This window comes from Xiphophorus hellerii, chromosome 18 (genome assembly GCF_003331165.1).
Source record: "Xiphophorus hellerii strain 12219 chromosome 18, Xiphophorus_hellerii-4.1, whole genome shotgun sequence".
Lineage (NCBI taxonomy): Eukaryota > Metazoa > Chordata > Actinopteri > Cyprinodontiformes > Poeciliidae > Xiphophorus > Xiphophorus hellerii.
The window spans coordinates 8937781-8952311 of NC_045689.1; the positions used below are offsets into that span (position 1 = coordinate 8937781).

Genomic DNA, 14531 nt, shown 5'->3' on the forward strand with positions numbered 1-14531 from the left:
CTGAAGTTGGTATTTTGAAGGTTCCAGGAAGTAGAGGTGTGCGATACTGCATATGGCAGTATCAATCCAATATAAATAAAAACAAGGCTAGTAATGCCGATAGTGATGCTGATGCTTTTTAATTAAATTTGATATATCATCAACCATGTGACCTTTAGCTGTTTTTGTGGTTTTTCATTTGAATCATTTTGTAAAAACCTATGATAGAATTTGGACCAAGTTTCTAGGTGTCTACAAAATACTTTAGTAACATATTAATATGATACACATAGACAATAGAATATCTAAACTAATTTGTGTGCATTCTTTTTCTAAAGTGTAAATCAAATTTCCATTTGAATCAAATTGTGTTAAAGTTGAAAAACAACATAAAAATAAAATAACATTTAAGAGGGAACCTAAAACTTGTGTATTGATCTTATCACGCTACTATTGATCCAATACTGATACCAATTTAGTATCGACATTTTGGATCAGTTCCCCTACACTGTTCTCTTGGTTACAAAAAAGACATATTAAAATGTTTGGAATTTTGTAAAGCAGCTCTCACAACATATATACAAAGATGCCATATTGGATTATGAAACTCTGAGATTTATTTGTAAACTCATACTTTCACACTTCAGGGGTGTCCTTCCTGGTAGGTGCCAGTGTACAGAAATAGGGGAGGGAGGGGCAGGTCTGTGGGGTTATCTTTTTGCTTCATACTGCTGGAGAAATCTCTATTAGAGATCTGGCATCTCCAGCATTCAGACAACACATATTTTGAAGATTCAGGATGTCACCAACATGGAGATGAAAAATTGTTTAAGACTTGTAGAATTGTTGTTGATTCCAACAACTGCCTTTTGAAGGGCCATGGCGAACACAGTTCAGTGTATCTGAAAGATCAAATCTAGTGCATTCTGTTCACTTTACATATAAATACAAAACATGCTGTATGAATTTTGTCAGTTGTTGCCTATCACTGCGAAAACTCAGTGTTCAAGTGCAGAGGCTATGGTCAGTCACATGTGGTATATTGCCATTAAAGTGAATGTTCTGGAAGATAAACATCAGCTGGGAAGATTTCCTGCTTAAAGCTGGTAGGGAAAAAAAGTTGAGATTTTTAAAAATATATATATCCAGTGGGATATGACATTTCATCAGTACAGTCTGTTTCCCAAGTTGCCTCCTACAGGTGAAGCAGACCTCCTAGTATGACTGCTAGTTTTATCTGAAAGAGTGTTGGTGTTCTGAAAGAAAAGAGTCTGAGAAAATGAGTGGAAACACTTGACAGTCCACTGGGGAATCTGATTCTGGCAGCAGTGACAAAGCTCTGGCCCAGCTGCGGGATTCAGTTGTTGATCCCAGTTGTAACATATATCTTCTGACGCTGAGGTGTCCTGTCTCATTGTCTGGTTGTCACTCCTTGCCTTGTCTGCTTCACCAGGTTTCTTATCTCTTCCAATTTCCTTTTCCCACATTGTTGTGTCTCCACTGTGATCCTGTTACGCCTCTTTGCTTCTTCCTGTTGTCCCTGTGGTCTGGTGACATCAGGATGAGGGCAGGTGATAGTAGCACATCTGCTTGCCTGTGGAGGCTCAGTCCTCCTCTGAGTGACCCAAGTAGGCTGACGTGTGGGTCTCAGTGCAATTGGGGTTTGGCTTCCACAAGAATAAAGGTTGCCATTAGAGTAAAACAGGTGCATGTGTTTTCACTGTGTTGCATTCAGAAATGAGAGAGCTTCTTTGTTTGACCTTTTAAAAAGGGGCAATTATTCACTTTGCCTCCTTCTTTGAGACAAATTAATGGAGAGGGGGTTAGACCTTGAGACTGGCTGTGATGACGGCTGCCAGGCCTTCTGTTCTCACCACCCCCTTGGTACTACAGCACATGTGCAAGGCACTTGGCACCAGTAAACAAGCCGGGCATCAGGAAGCATCATCTGCTCATGATATTCTCTGTTCAAAAGCAAATCTGCGCTAAATCATCCATCCAAGCCCCTGCTGTCCATCAGAAGCTGCCAGACTGGGAAGCAGATGCGGAGTGACAGCTTGCCAGGTAACAAAAATCAGTAACCACCTAAACTAGATCACACAAAACAGGGTGAGGTGTTTTATAATTCTGTATCTGGAGTTGCCAGCATGTTGAATCTTCCATTCATGGCATATTTGCATCTTCCTAGAGGGGAAAAAACAGTCTTACATTACACAACCTTAAAATATCCTAACCACTGAGCAAATGTTTCCATATCCTGAACGACTTTTTCAAAGAATGCATCGGTTTCAAATGCCAGCAACCTCAACACCCCCGGTTGCTCCATAATGATTTAGAAAAATGTTTCGCAGCCTAACAAACTCATTCATGTGTTGGAGCATAGAGTCACTGAGCATTTTTGTGCTCTCAAAAAAGGCCAGCTTTGGTTTACAACCAGATCTAATTATCCCAGGAGGAAAACTGAACATTGAAATCTTTCAAAAACTTAGTTGCCAAGCAAGTAGGAATGGATATTGAATTGGCATGTTGGGTCAAATTATGTGGGAATCAACTGTATTCTGGCAATGAAGGGTATTTTGCGGATGATTAATATTAACAACATGTCTCAGTTTCTGTATGAGCTTAGAGACCAGAGCTATAAAATATATGCAGTTTTTGTTTGTATTGAACCAAAATAGGACTACGGATTACATATCATCTCAACTTTGTTACAACTTTTACAGCCAATGGCTTTTGATGTTTTGACCCTTCTACAAGCCACAGTTTGAGTTATATTACTACAGCAGCTACTAATTTAAACATTCCTTGTAAAATTGCCCATTTTGGTTTGAAATTCCCCAAACCAAATGAAAGTCCCAGTGAACAGTAGAGAATTTGAAAACAATCCTAAGTAAAACATCTCCTGGTTCTTTTACCTGGCCCGGTTCTACCATGTTCGTTTATCCAAGCCTTGTAAAGCAAAGCATGTGGGAGAGAGTGATACACCGCACAGATGGGGAGAACTGTGTGAAGAGTCCCTCTACTTTTACATTGTGGTTCGCCACTGTTGTCTCTATTGGCTTCAAGCAAAAATGGACTGAAGACTGTTTTAACCAGATTCCCATTTTGTGTGTGCTCATGTACCACGTACGTCCTCTTTAATGTCACATGCCAAAAACTAAAATAATCCAGCTATTAGTTTGCAGACATTAAAAAGGTAGAGGGGACATCAGTTTGAAGTAATCATCTGACACTTTTCTCCTATAATTATCCATCCACATTGATGATTAGTTGTAACAAAAAGACAACTGTTTGGCTTAATAGTTATTTCCTCTGAGTGCTGAGGTGATTTAAAGATTTAGCAGGGGAACTAATTACCAGAGGGTTGTCTACCTCATCAATAAGGTTAATTTGGTCTGATGTTGCTTGATTTATGTTGCTGCTTCTCTTTACTCTTGTGTCGAAAAGCAAAGCTTGTGTTTATATTACTGTGTAAGGCTTAGTGTGCAGAGCAAAGTGCGATATGGGACTTCCTGGTGTAATTAACTTGAGCTGGCATGCTGAATTTAAGATCTGTGACTTGGGACAGACAACCAGGTAAGCTTGTGTTTTTTTATTCACATCTAGATGTTTGACAAAGTGGCACAAATTCCTTAAGCAGTGACCTACCTATCCTACCTCAAAGCTGTCTTACAGTTTTTTTGTGGAATACAAAGTATCTCAGAGATTCAGGAATAGATCTTAGCTATGATTACCAAACTGAAGTCATGCACATTGCTATTCTGCACCAACCTTTCATCAAAACTCAGGCTGAGGACTAAAATGTGCCCACCCAATCATCCCTAGCAGAAGCTATGACTATCTGTGCTGCAATGCAGCACAATAAATGTGTCCTGAAATGTTACTGTTAGCTGTAAGTCCCCTAAGCATGTCGTATGTAGGCTTGCTTCCAGGATTTCGAGCAAAGCTTATCACCCTCAAAGGATGCATAAACAAGGTTCTTAATAGTTTGGCATCCAGATACACTGTGTACAGTCAGCTGTGACATTTTAAAAGTATTCTCAATACGCAGCTCAATGAACAGTAGAAAAACTAGTGCACAAGAAGTTGCTGATGACTTCAGAAAGCCAATGCATCATTCCCAGGAATGAAAGCATCCAGACATCTGGTTTGAGACGCTGTCTCCATTCAAACCTAAATTATACATGATAACTTTCATCAGATCCTGTTGCGAACTCACAAGCCTCAAATATCCACATGCAGTTTCCACAGACTATTGTATTGTCTCCCATTTAAACATTAGCTGATCTGATCGGACTTTCTTTTCCTTACAGCCAACCTCCATAAATATCTCTTCTAAGCTCAAATGAGAAACACCACTTCAGAATTATTCTGTAAGCAAATCCTTTTTTCCAATATTGACTTTCTTATATATCACTAATTAGGGCTGTAAAGGGAACATGTGCAAATTATATTGGATTTTTAAACCAGCACAGACCTGTGGTTGGCAAAAGTTAAGTATAAAGCTTTAACTTAAGGAACAGCTTGAGAGTTATTCTTAGCTTTTTAGATTATTTAGCACTCTAAAATCTCGATTTTGCAGTGCACTTTAGGGAGACAATTTAATTTTGAGTAGGAATGCGTTGATGCTTTAGTGCCAAAATTATTATGAATAAATACCAGTATGTGCATACCAACAAGAGTTTTGTTTATTTGAAAAAAAAACTGCTACATAATCATATACATCTTATTGCTTCTTTGAAACCATTTGAAACACTAAGGAAACTACTATTAGCAAAATAACATCATCTGAATTTATTAGCATGTTCAGCAATACATGTTGGACCACACTACATGTACCACAGAATTAATCAGACTACATTAAGGGGCGCGGCAGTAGATTTTTCTCTCTTGGAATTCAAAAAGTTTGACTTCAAAGCTCAAATGGAAAACACCTTTTAAAACTAGAAGCACACTGTTTCTTTCATTCATCCATTGAATCATTCATCTTCTATACACATCCATACTTTATCCTAGGTAAAACTCATTGAGGGAAATGGTCTGTGGTCAGTGGGAGAGAAGCTGAATACATGACATGGTTAGTTCAATCAAAAAGCCAGCAGAGGCATTCAAGAAAATACTCATACCTTGGGACAAATTGGAAACTTTTATTTTATCTAATATGCATGGCTTGGTACTGAAGGAGGAAACCAGAGAACCACATGATTTACAGGCAGAACACTCTAACCACACACAAAGAAAGTGAGTACATTCGTGCTGTGAGTCATCAACGCTAATTACTGCCACACTGTGCAGCCCAACTGTTTCATCAAAGATTTTGCAAGATTTATAATACCTGTTTAATCAATATAATGAGCAAAATTTAGATTTAAGATATATTTGAAGTCCACTTTAACACAGTTTCTTTCAGCAATTTGCTAAGTTTTCTGTGGAGCAAAAAGAATCTTCTGTATAGCCAATTGGAGACTCTTGATTGCTAAGTGACCTCAACGCCTAATGAATTACGATTTCATTGAAAAGTTAATTTATGGCACTAATTCAACTCAGAAAGTTTTTTGAATGTGGCAAATCACAAGATTGTATCCTGCCTGCTGATTGGCTTCCGAGGCACGCTTTCTAAATGAGGACACCCTTGTAGGCCTCCCTTACCGTATATGCGTCGTCCATTTGCTTTCTGTTTGGTACAGCATGAGTACTCAATAATGTAAAATTGATCCTTTTTCAAAGCAACATTTACAGTACTATTGTCAGTGACATATATTTCCCACCTCTAGTGTTTAAGCAGTGATTCTGACCTGAGTTCTCACATTGTCAATCTCCTCAAACCTTTTAAGACTGAACAAACATCTCAAAGCTGCATTCATTAATATTGCTTGTGCACTTTTTCGAAATGAGAGTTTTCCTACCACACAACTTTATTTTAATAAGGTCAGATACAGCCCCTTTGGAATGACCATCTTCACTGGCAATGTGTGTTTTTTGCAACTTAGCCTCATTATGGAAGGTGTCAAATACTGTCTTCTAAAAAACTATCAAGTCAGCAGTCTTCCCTGTGATTCTGTAGGTCATGGCCATAACATTATGTTTATGAATTTAAAATGTTTCTTTTTATTCATCACGTATCATATTCCTGTGAATATGACACAAGAATGTGTGTAATGAATCTATATTATTTTTGAGCTTCACTACATAAACTGAATTTGTGAAACAAATCAACTTCTCTGGAGAAATCAAATTTATTGGGTTTCGACTAAACATATATGCTCCTCTACTTGTGTTAGATATTTTGATGAAGCCCCTTATTGGGGTGTCTGCTTAAAATTGAATTGTATTAGCTCCATGTTTCCACACATCCATATGCCAAAAGTATCAACAAATTTGAATCTACTTTTATATGTGCAAATCCTTTCAGATGCAAAGCTTTGCATGGTGTTAAGTGAGGTTATGGAAATGCATTGTGTTGCAACAATGAGGCTGTACAAAGTAGTTATTTAAAAGGAAGTCATTGTCGAATAGAGAAAAAGAAAATTGGAGTGTTCTAGATTTGGTTTTCAGCCAGTTCAAAGCCGCACTCTTCCTCTGTCAACGTTCCTGTCAACACTGCTACAGCACCATTTTTTATTTATGGCCAATTCCCTTCCTGGGATGTTTTAACCTCAAGCATACTGTCTGATTTGCAGGTTTTCTGGTATCTATTTAATTTGATTCTAGTGTCATTTTCTTTTAAACTGATCATCTTCGCAATAATGAAAGAATAAAAAGAATAAATTTTGCTTTTTGGAAGCCATATTTAAGATTACACAAGTCCTGTTTAGACTCACTCAAAGTTTTCTGTAGCCTTCCTTTACTCTGATTATGTATTTGTAAAAAAGAAATTTTATTTGGGAAACTCCACTGGGCCTCCCATCTCCCGCAGTTCTGTGAATTACTCGTAAACAAGCTGTTTAAGTGTGAAGTCACCCTATGCCCTGGTTCCGCTCTTTATTCATCATGCTGACACACATACAGAGACGTATGGTGAATGTTTTTGCTGCGGAGTGGGGGAAGGGCTCCGTTACTGGTAAAGGACTGGGCCAATATCAGACACTCTGCAGGAAAACTTTTTTCGCTTTGATTTTTTTCCCCCACCAGTTAAAATTTTAGTCTTACTTACTGTTTCACACATGAAACTACATAAATTACACAAGATTTTGATCATACTTTTAAATAGTCTAATTAAAATAACCTCTTGTAGATTTTTCTTACCATTGGCTCCTTTTTAGAAAACACACAGCTTGGGTTGGGTGATATTTAATTGGGCAAAACTGAAGAAGAAAAAAAGATGCACATTAAATAAGGGGAAGAAAATAAGGCTAAATGAGGGTGTAGAATGACAGAAGCGAATGTGAGATGTAGAAGAAGGAAGAGTGAGAAACCAAGCAGATGCTGTGAGGAAATAGTAGGCGATTTACCTCATGCAGTGTGAGTGCAAAAATGGTGTGTATATGTAGCTGTAGTGGTGGTTTGTTACCATGGCAATATTGAAAAAACTGGGGAGAGTAGAAAGTAGCCTATAAAGAGACCCCATCGATTTCATGAGCTAATCATTATCCCAAATTAACTGGTTCACCATTTTGGTTGCACTGGAGCTTCTACATAGGACAGCTCCTATATTTCCTGAGGAAAGGCAATTTATTAAACCTGGGAGGCTGAACTTTGTGCAAATATAGTTCTTTGACTTCTAGTTTTTCCAAATGTTGCGGTCTGTTTAGAGTAAAGCTGTCCCATTTTTCAGGGTTCATCCCTTTTTAATTTTTGAGCCGTGTTGTTGTCTCAGCTTTCACATGACATTATCAACATACGTTAGAAGCCCGGAGAGTGTGTAGCCGAACCTGGGATGTTTGTTTGGGGAAGGAAACATCAGGATCCGCTGACTGGAAGGGTTACATTTATCCTGGTCTGTAAACACGTAGTATAAACTTAGCTATCAGATGAATGTATATTGTATATCTGCTGAGAGTTTTATTTCAAGAGGATATGAGAGTTGCAGAGGATTGAATATGTCAGCATGTTCAATCTCATAAGCCTCCAATCTTCACATGTGGACTGTGGTTGGGCCCCTGCATCCGTCACGATGGACACAAATGAGCGAAAGTTCATGTGGACCCCCTCAATCTAAACCCCAAGCTTTGCTTAGACATGTCTGTCCCTACTTTTTTCTGTTCACCCTCTTGCTTCCAGCGCCTTGGTTTCTGATAATAGATAGGGGTTGCCTTAATGAAGTGCCAGCATGATTAGATTCAATTTGTGTTTTTCTTTTTGCAAGGGAGGAACTATCAGTCTGAAAAACACTTCCCAGAAGAAACATCCTTATCCCGCACCTATCGTACAGTCTCTTGGCGCAAAAAGCAGCCAGACTGTCGCTTATTATTCTGACTTTATCTGCCACAGTTTAACCATATGGGGAAGCAGACACAAATGGTTTATGTCAGGCCAAACAACAATGTGAACTCATTTGTCATGTTATAACCATAAACTTAGATATATTTTATGATTTAATCGTCCAATACAACATAGCGCATATTTGTGAAGTGGCAGGAAAATGAAACAATAAAGTGTGGTGTGAATTTGCAAATCTTTTTGGGAGTGTCTCTACTACTTTTGCATGTCTGCAGAATGGCTTTTGCCAAAATAGTACAAGCTCTGTCAGATCGCAGGAATAGCATCAGTTTTCAAATGATGCCACAGATTCTCAATCAAATGTATGTGTAGACATTGATGGTACAGGCTCCTGATTCTCGGGCCAACGTACTTTGAGTATTCTGTGCACAGTGTCCACAGATGGTTGAGATTTCATAGTCTTGCATACTGATTGCCTACATTTCTCATGACAAATTCCTTAATTTTCCACAATCCGAATGGTTACTAGCAAGTTTGATAACCTAGAGTGCAGCAAGGCCCATTTCTTCCCCTCCAGGGCAGCTACCAGTCAAATGCTGGTGTGGCACAAAGTGGTAATCTGGCTGGTGCGCTTCCTTGTGACTGGTTGTGCTAACTCTTAACCCAGCTCATTGTCTCATAAAAACAGCTCAATGTGAACATCGTTTCCCACCAAGCAGTTTACTGAACGACTGTCTTCGCGGTCATAAAGACTGACTTTTGTGTGGATGTCTGGTGAATGTCCGCTTTGAGTCCTTCGGCAATTTTTGTTTCAGGGTTCCCATGCCTTTAGGTAAATTTCTCTTCTCATCAACTCTGATTAACTTTCCTCCCCCTGTTAAACAAAAGAATCCCCATATTATGATGCTGCCACTGCCATATTTCATGATGGAGTTGTGTCGAGGGTATTTATGTTCCACTATACATAGTGTTATGCAAGTAGGTACAATGGATTTTATGTTGGTGCCTCAGAACAAGACGGAGTGAATACAAATGAAATCCACAACTTTTACAATTATCCACTACTTTGTGTCTATCACATATAATCCAAGTTAAACACATAAATGTTTGTGGTTATAACATGACAGAAGGTGATAAGGTCTAAGGGTGTACAAGACACTGGTTTTAGATGTCTAAAATGCAAGGTTCTACAGATTCTACAGGTACTACACTGATGGAAACTATCTGCATGTTAGAAAAAAAAGAACAATCATCTTTTTCCAGTCATTTCTCAGTTTACCTCTTAGAGGTTTTTCAGGTTTTTAGTTGAGCTGACATGCAAATAATTTATGTGATAGATGAGAAATTGAAAAAACATAAATAGGTTTTATGTTTGAAGGGAGTGAGAGACAAGAAGAGCAACAGTCTATGTCAGAGTGTTCTGTTCTCAGTCTGGGAAGGTGAAACAAAGCTGCAGGATTTGGCAAGAGTTTGTGCAGCAGGAAAAGGGTGCATCAAGATGAGGCCAAAACACACAAGCTGAAAAGATTTTTGGCCTGGACATACAACAGACAAAGCTTCAGTCACAGCAGATACATACAGACCAGCAGGAGAAAAACAAAATTATCTGCAGCTTAAACACTGGACTAGAAATTGTTTTATTTTTACAGTAATACTTTAAGTTAGAATGATTTAGTTTAATAACACAGCACCAAAATGTGCACAGCTAGTTGAAGAAGAGGAACATTTTTAAAAAACCGTCAATCCAGTCCAACGCAGACATAAACAATGATGCATGCAAACACTCACACCTAAGGCCAATATTGAACAGCTATTAACCTAACATTCACATTTCTGGACTAGAATGAAACCAAAGTACCCACACATACATGTGGAGAACCAGCAAACTGAGTTCCTTGGTCAGGAGTTGAACCCAGAACCCATCTTGCAGCAAGGCAACAATGCTAACAACTGTCCCACGGTCATTTTTGAATCAGTATTTTAATATGATTTAAGTGTTTTTCACCACCTATACTTATTACAGCCCATTGGCTGACCAACTGTGTGAAGCAATAGGTGGGGGAGGCTTTGAGCTCAAAAAAGATCTTATGTCCATTGAACTGATGTTTCTGGTACTATATTAATTCTCTGTAGGGTGTTGTGTCATCAAAAGAACTGCTAGTTTGTACTGTCATAATATTATTGTAATGTTATCTGAAGTAACACCAAGTTACTTTAAGTAACACAAAGTTAATATGATGATAGTACAAGCTGGAAGTAAATCCGCATGCATGTACTACATATGTTTTAGTGTAGTTAAATATATAATGATGCCGTTTTTCATTATTCCAGGTTGTCTTTGTGTAGTGCTACTCTGTAAATGGTGAGAAAATAAATATCAGGGTCTTTAAATAGATTTACCCACCACACCAAACATTAAAAAGGACAATAGCCATAGTTCTTAGCTTTTGAACTTGTCAGTGTCCACATTATATGGTTTGTAGTGAGCTTCAGTAATCCCCTTCTGGAGTTTCTCAATTTGGTGTGGGGTCTTCCTAAGGCCTGGGTGGTAGAGTAATATGGATTACTGGTGTGATGTCACAGTTCTTTGACTGGAAAGAGAGACTTGATCTGCTCACAGAACCGTGTTCGCGCTGGACTGAATGTTAGTTTCCAGTCTCTGCTTGAGCCTGGGAATCATTAGATGTGGTTACCGAAGGAAACCAGAGAAAATGAGCACCGTGGTGGTGGGGTGCTCTCTGGATGACAGAGAGGAAACGGTGTGCTCATTCAGCACCTAACCGTTTCACAGCATTTGATTACTTTCCAGGCTCGCCAAAGAAGACTTTATTATATCACTGCCTCTAGTTGCTGTTTGTTAATGTCATTAGATCAACAAAAACAACCAATAGAGAAGAAAGTGTGTTTTTCTCAAGCTATGCCAGACTAGATTGATGGATAAACCATTTCCACAGTTCCACGCCTTTGTGCAAAGTAAATTATTCAAATGAATTCAGCTCTGCCAGGACAGCTGACAGCATAGTTTATATAAAACTCTTTTTTTGGTAGAGAGTTGCAGATCTCATTTAGCCATGGTTGTTTAGTAGGTAATGGAAGGTTGTTGAGAATAAAATAAATTCAATCTAAATGCATCAAATAATTTATTTTATTGACACAGTACTTACATCAAAGGCAAATTAATAACTTCAAATGATTTTGTATGCTTTTGGTCTTTTTTTTAAAAAAAATCAATTCTCTCTCATTCTATCTACAAGATTTACTGTAGTTACTTCCAGTTTGGAGTCCTAATGAAGGGATTATGTTCAAATTCATTAGTATCCTTGTTGTGATGTTTCTTTTAACCTAAAGTGCTAATGTGAACTAAAAGTCTCTTGAGAAGGCTGGTCTAGACACCTTTTCAGTCCCTGAGCTTGCTGTTGCCAGGCTGTTAAAATGCTTCAGGATTGCTCTTGTGTAGAATGGGCCATGGTACAAACATTGCACTGTCTGTGTCTGCAGGAGCTGTTGATGTGGGACAGCTGCTTTATGATGGTAAACTCCCTTCCTGAAAGTTGGCAGCCCCCTGTTGACTCACGGGCCGAACAGCACTGCATGCAAATGAACTCAACATGTAGGATTAGCTGGGTAAATGTGGGGAACTTTCCCCTCACAAATACAATCATGACATTTAGTGCAATATAATGCCAACAAAGACAGGCCTTGTATATCCTGCATGATAATTATGGATCTCACAACAAAATCATTGCAGAAGGTCAAAGGTTAAAGTTACTTTTAATTAAAACAGAAAACAGGACAGTTTTGTTTAGTTTGAATCTGAGCTTTTTGCACTGCACTGATACTGCCAAACCAGTGATACAGAGCTCAAACTGTATTGGCAAGCTCCTGTGAGACAGAAAAAATATGGCAACAGCAAGTACATACTGAGATCCAAAAATCAAACAATTTAGTTTTTTTGTATGCCTTCATTATCCATACATACTGACACACAATTTACAGTGCAGGAAGACAGGCTGAACTTGAAAGTTGAATAAAATGCAAGAGTGGTCTGGTGGGGTAGACAAAAAAAAAAGAAAAAAAAAGAACATGGAATAAAAATAGCCTCATGATGGAGATGGTGTCTCAATGAGACAGCCCACTAACCTCAGAGGCGCCACAATCCCTGGCTTATCCCACCCCAGTAAAAAGGAGGGGCCTCACCACAGATCTTTCTCACCACTAAGACTCCCAAAGATTCCAGTGTCAAGCCACCTCTCCCGCTTTCTGGGTTTGGGGGTGGGGGCTCTGTAGTATCAGTCTGAAAGACAACATAGCTGCTCTCATTTCTAGAAGAACCTGCTGTAAGTCAAATGGGAGCTGGTACCAAATGTCAACAGGTGATGGGTTGGACTGCATCTTTCTTCTTCTCTTTTTTTGTGCTTCTTGACAAAAGTATAACTTATTAAGAAAGTTATTCTGTAACTTATCACAAACATTCTCTATGAATCAACCCATAATTGTGGCATCTGGTGCTGGAAGATGCTCCACCCATCATCCAGCACCCAGTGATACATTTCACACCTGTTCTTTTCTGAAGCGTGACTGCTTCTGATAAAACTATCAAAACCTGAGGTCCTGTAACCTGTTCTGACTCTGTGTAGTTCAGAAAAATACGTCCGATGTGTTTTAAATGCACCAAGAGATGTCTGTAAACTGCCAAACAGCACTGCATCTCTCCCAGTGTCCATTCATATTTTCTAACTTATGCATTAGATGTTTCACCTACCACAAACCCTGTCATAAAGCATTGCTGTTCTTAATAAAGGATGGTTTATCCCACCAGGCTATACGTTCTCAGTTGGAATATAGCCAAGAAAACTTCAAAAATTATATTTTGTTTTCACAAATAAAATAATAATATGTAATTTACAAATCACAAACTGCTTTCAAGAATGTATAATTTTGTTCACCTGATTAAATAACTGTGTCCTCATGATTCTGCCTATATCCTGCCTGCATTTGGGTCTTTACAGTTTGCAAAACATGACAATTTTTGGCTAGAATCTGAAAATTTAATGTTTGAAGGACTGAAATATTATCTTATAACTGTAAAATGTTAGAAGCTATTCATATCCATTAGATTTTTCTGACTGGGAGTCATCAAGACTCAAGGACATTTAAATCTTCATCTCATCTCTGACATCAATGAATTGAAATACTTTCACCCGAAGAACGACGGTATAACATAAATAAAACTGGTCCCAATTATGGAGGTAGTTTAAAAGCACACTGTTACCAAGTGTATCAAAAACAGAATCAAATAATACAAGAAAGTACATAAAACATCCCAACTTTGGTATGGAAGTTGGAATAAATGCATCTGAGCCAAGTACTGACTTGGTAACTAAAACAAAGCATTAAAATCCGTGATAGTGTTCATATAATTTTTTATATTGGTCCAATGCAGATGTTAATTTTGTGTTTCCAGAGGTCTTACATTTTCTCCAGGTAATTATGTGCAACGTGCCTTGGCTATCAGTAAGTTCTGATAATGCCTTCGTCAGTCATCCATTTATTTTCCAGACTTGCTTTGTCCTGTTCAGGATTGCCTGGGGGCTGGAGCCTATCCCAGATCTCATCGGGTGAGACAGGGGGTACGCCATAGACAGATTGTCAGTTCATTAAAGGACCAACACAGAGACCTATCAGAAAAAAAGCAACCATACACACATAAACAGACAGACACAAACCCCTAGTGAACTATTAATTCATGGTGTTTTTCCATTCTGTTTGGTACGGTTCATCGCAGCTGTACAGTGTTTCATTTTCCACTGCAGACACTATTTTCTAGACATGGGTGGGATCAGCTTTTTATCATCATCGCATGTCTGAAGCTGCGGTGACCCAAACACAGAATGTTGCTTTTTGTCCTCATGGGCAGATTACATGGAGTTTTGCAAACGCTTTTATCCAAATTATTCAAAAGTGAATCGGCATGTGTTATTTTTTTCACAAGATAACAGGTTTTGGTACAGAACTTTTGACCTGTTTTGGAATAACAATATCATAACAAGCTTCAAACATCAGTTCTCCTCAACTGGGAAAAAAAGATTAAGCTGCAAATCTATAGATATCCCAATATATAGTATGAGTTTGATTAGTACCAAAAGAAGCACCAATAGCAGTTACAGTATGTT

At 38.4% G+C, this 14531-nt stretch overlaps 1 protein-coding gene across 1 annotated transcript in view; it reads left to right on the forward strand.

Annotated features, from left to right (window-relative positions):
• LOC116707721 (protocadherin-16-like) overlaps positions 1-14531 on the forward strand; it is a 95353-nt gene that overhangs the window by 15827 nt on the left and 64995 nt on the right. The window lies entirely within an intron of this gene.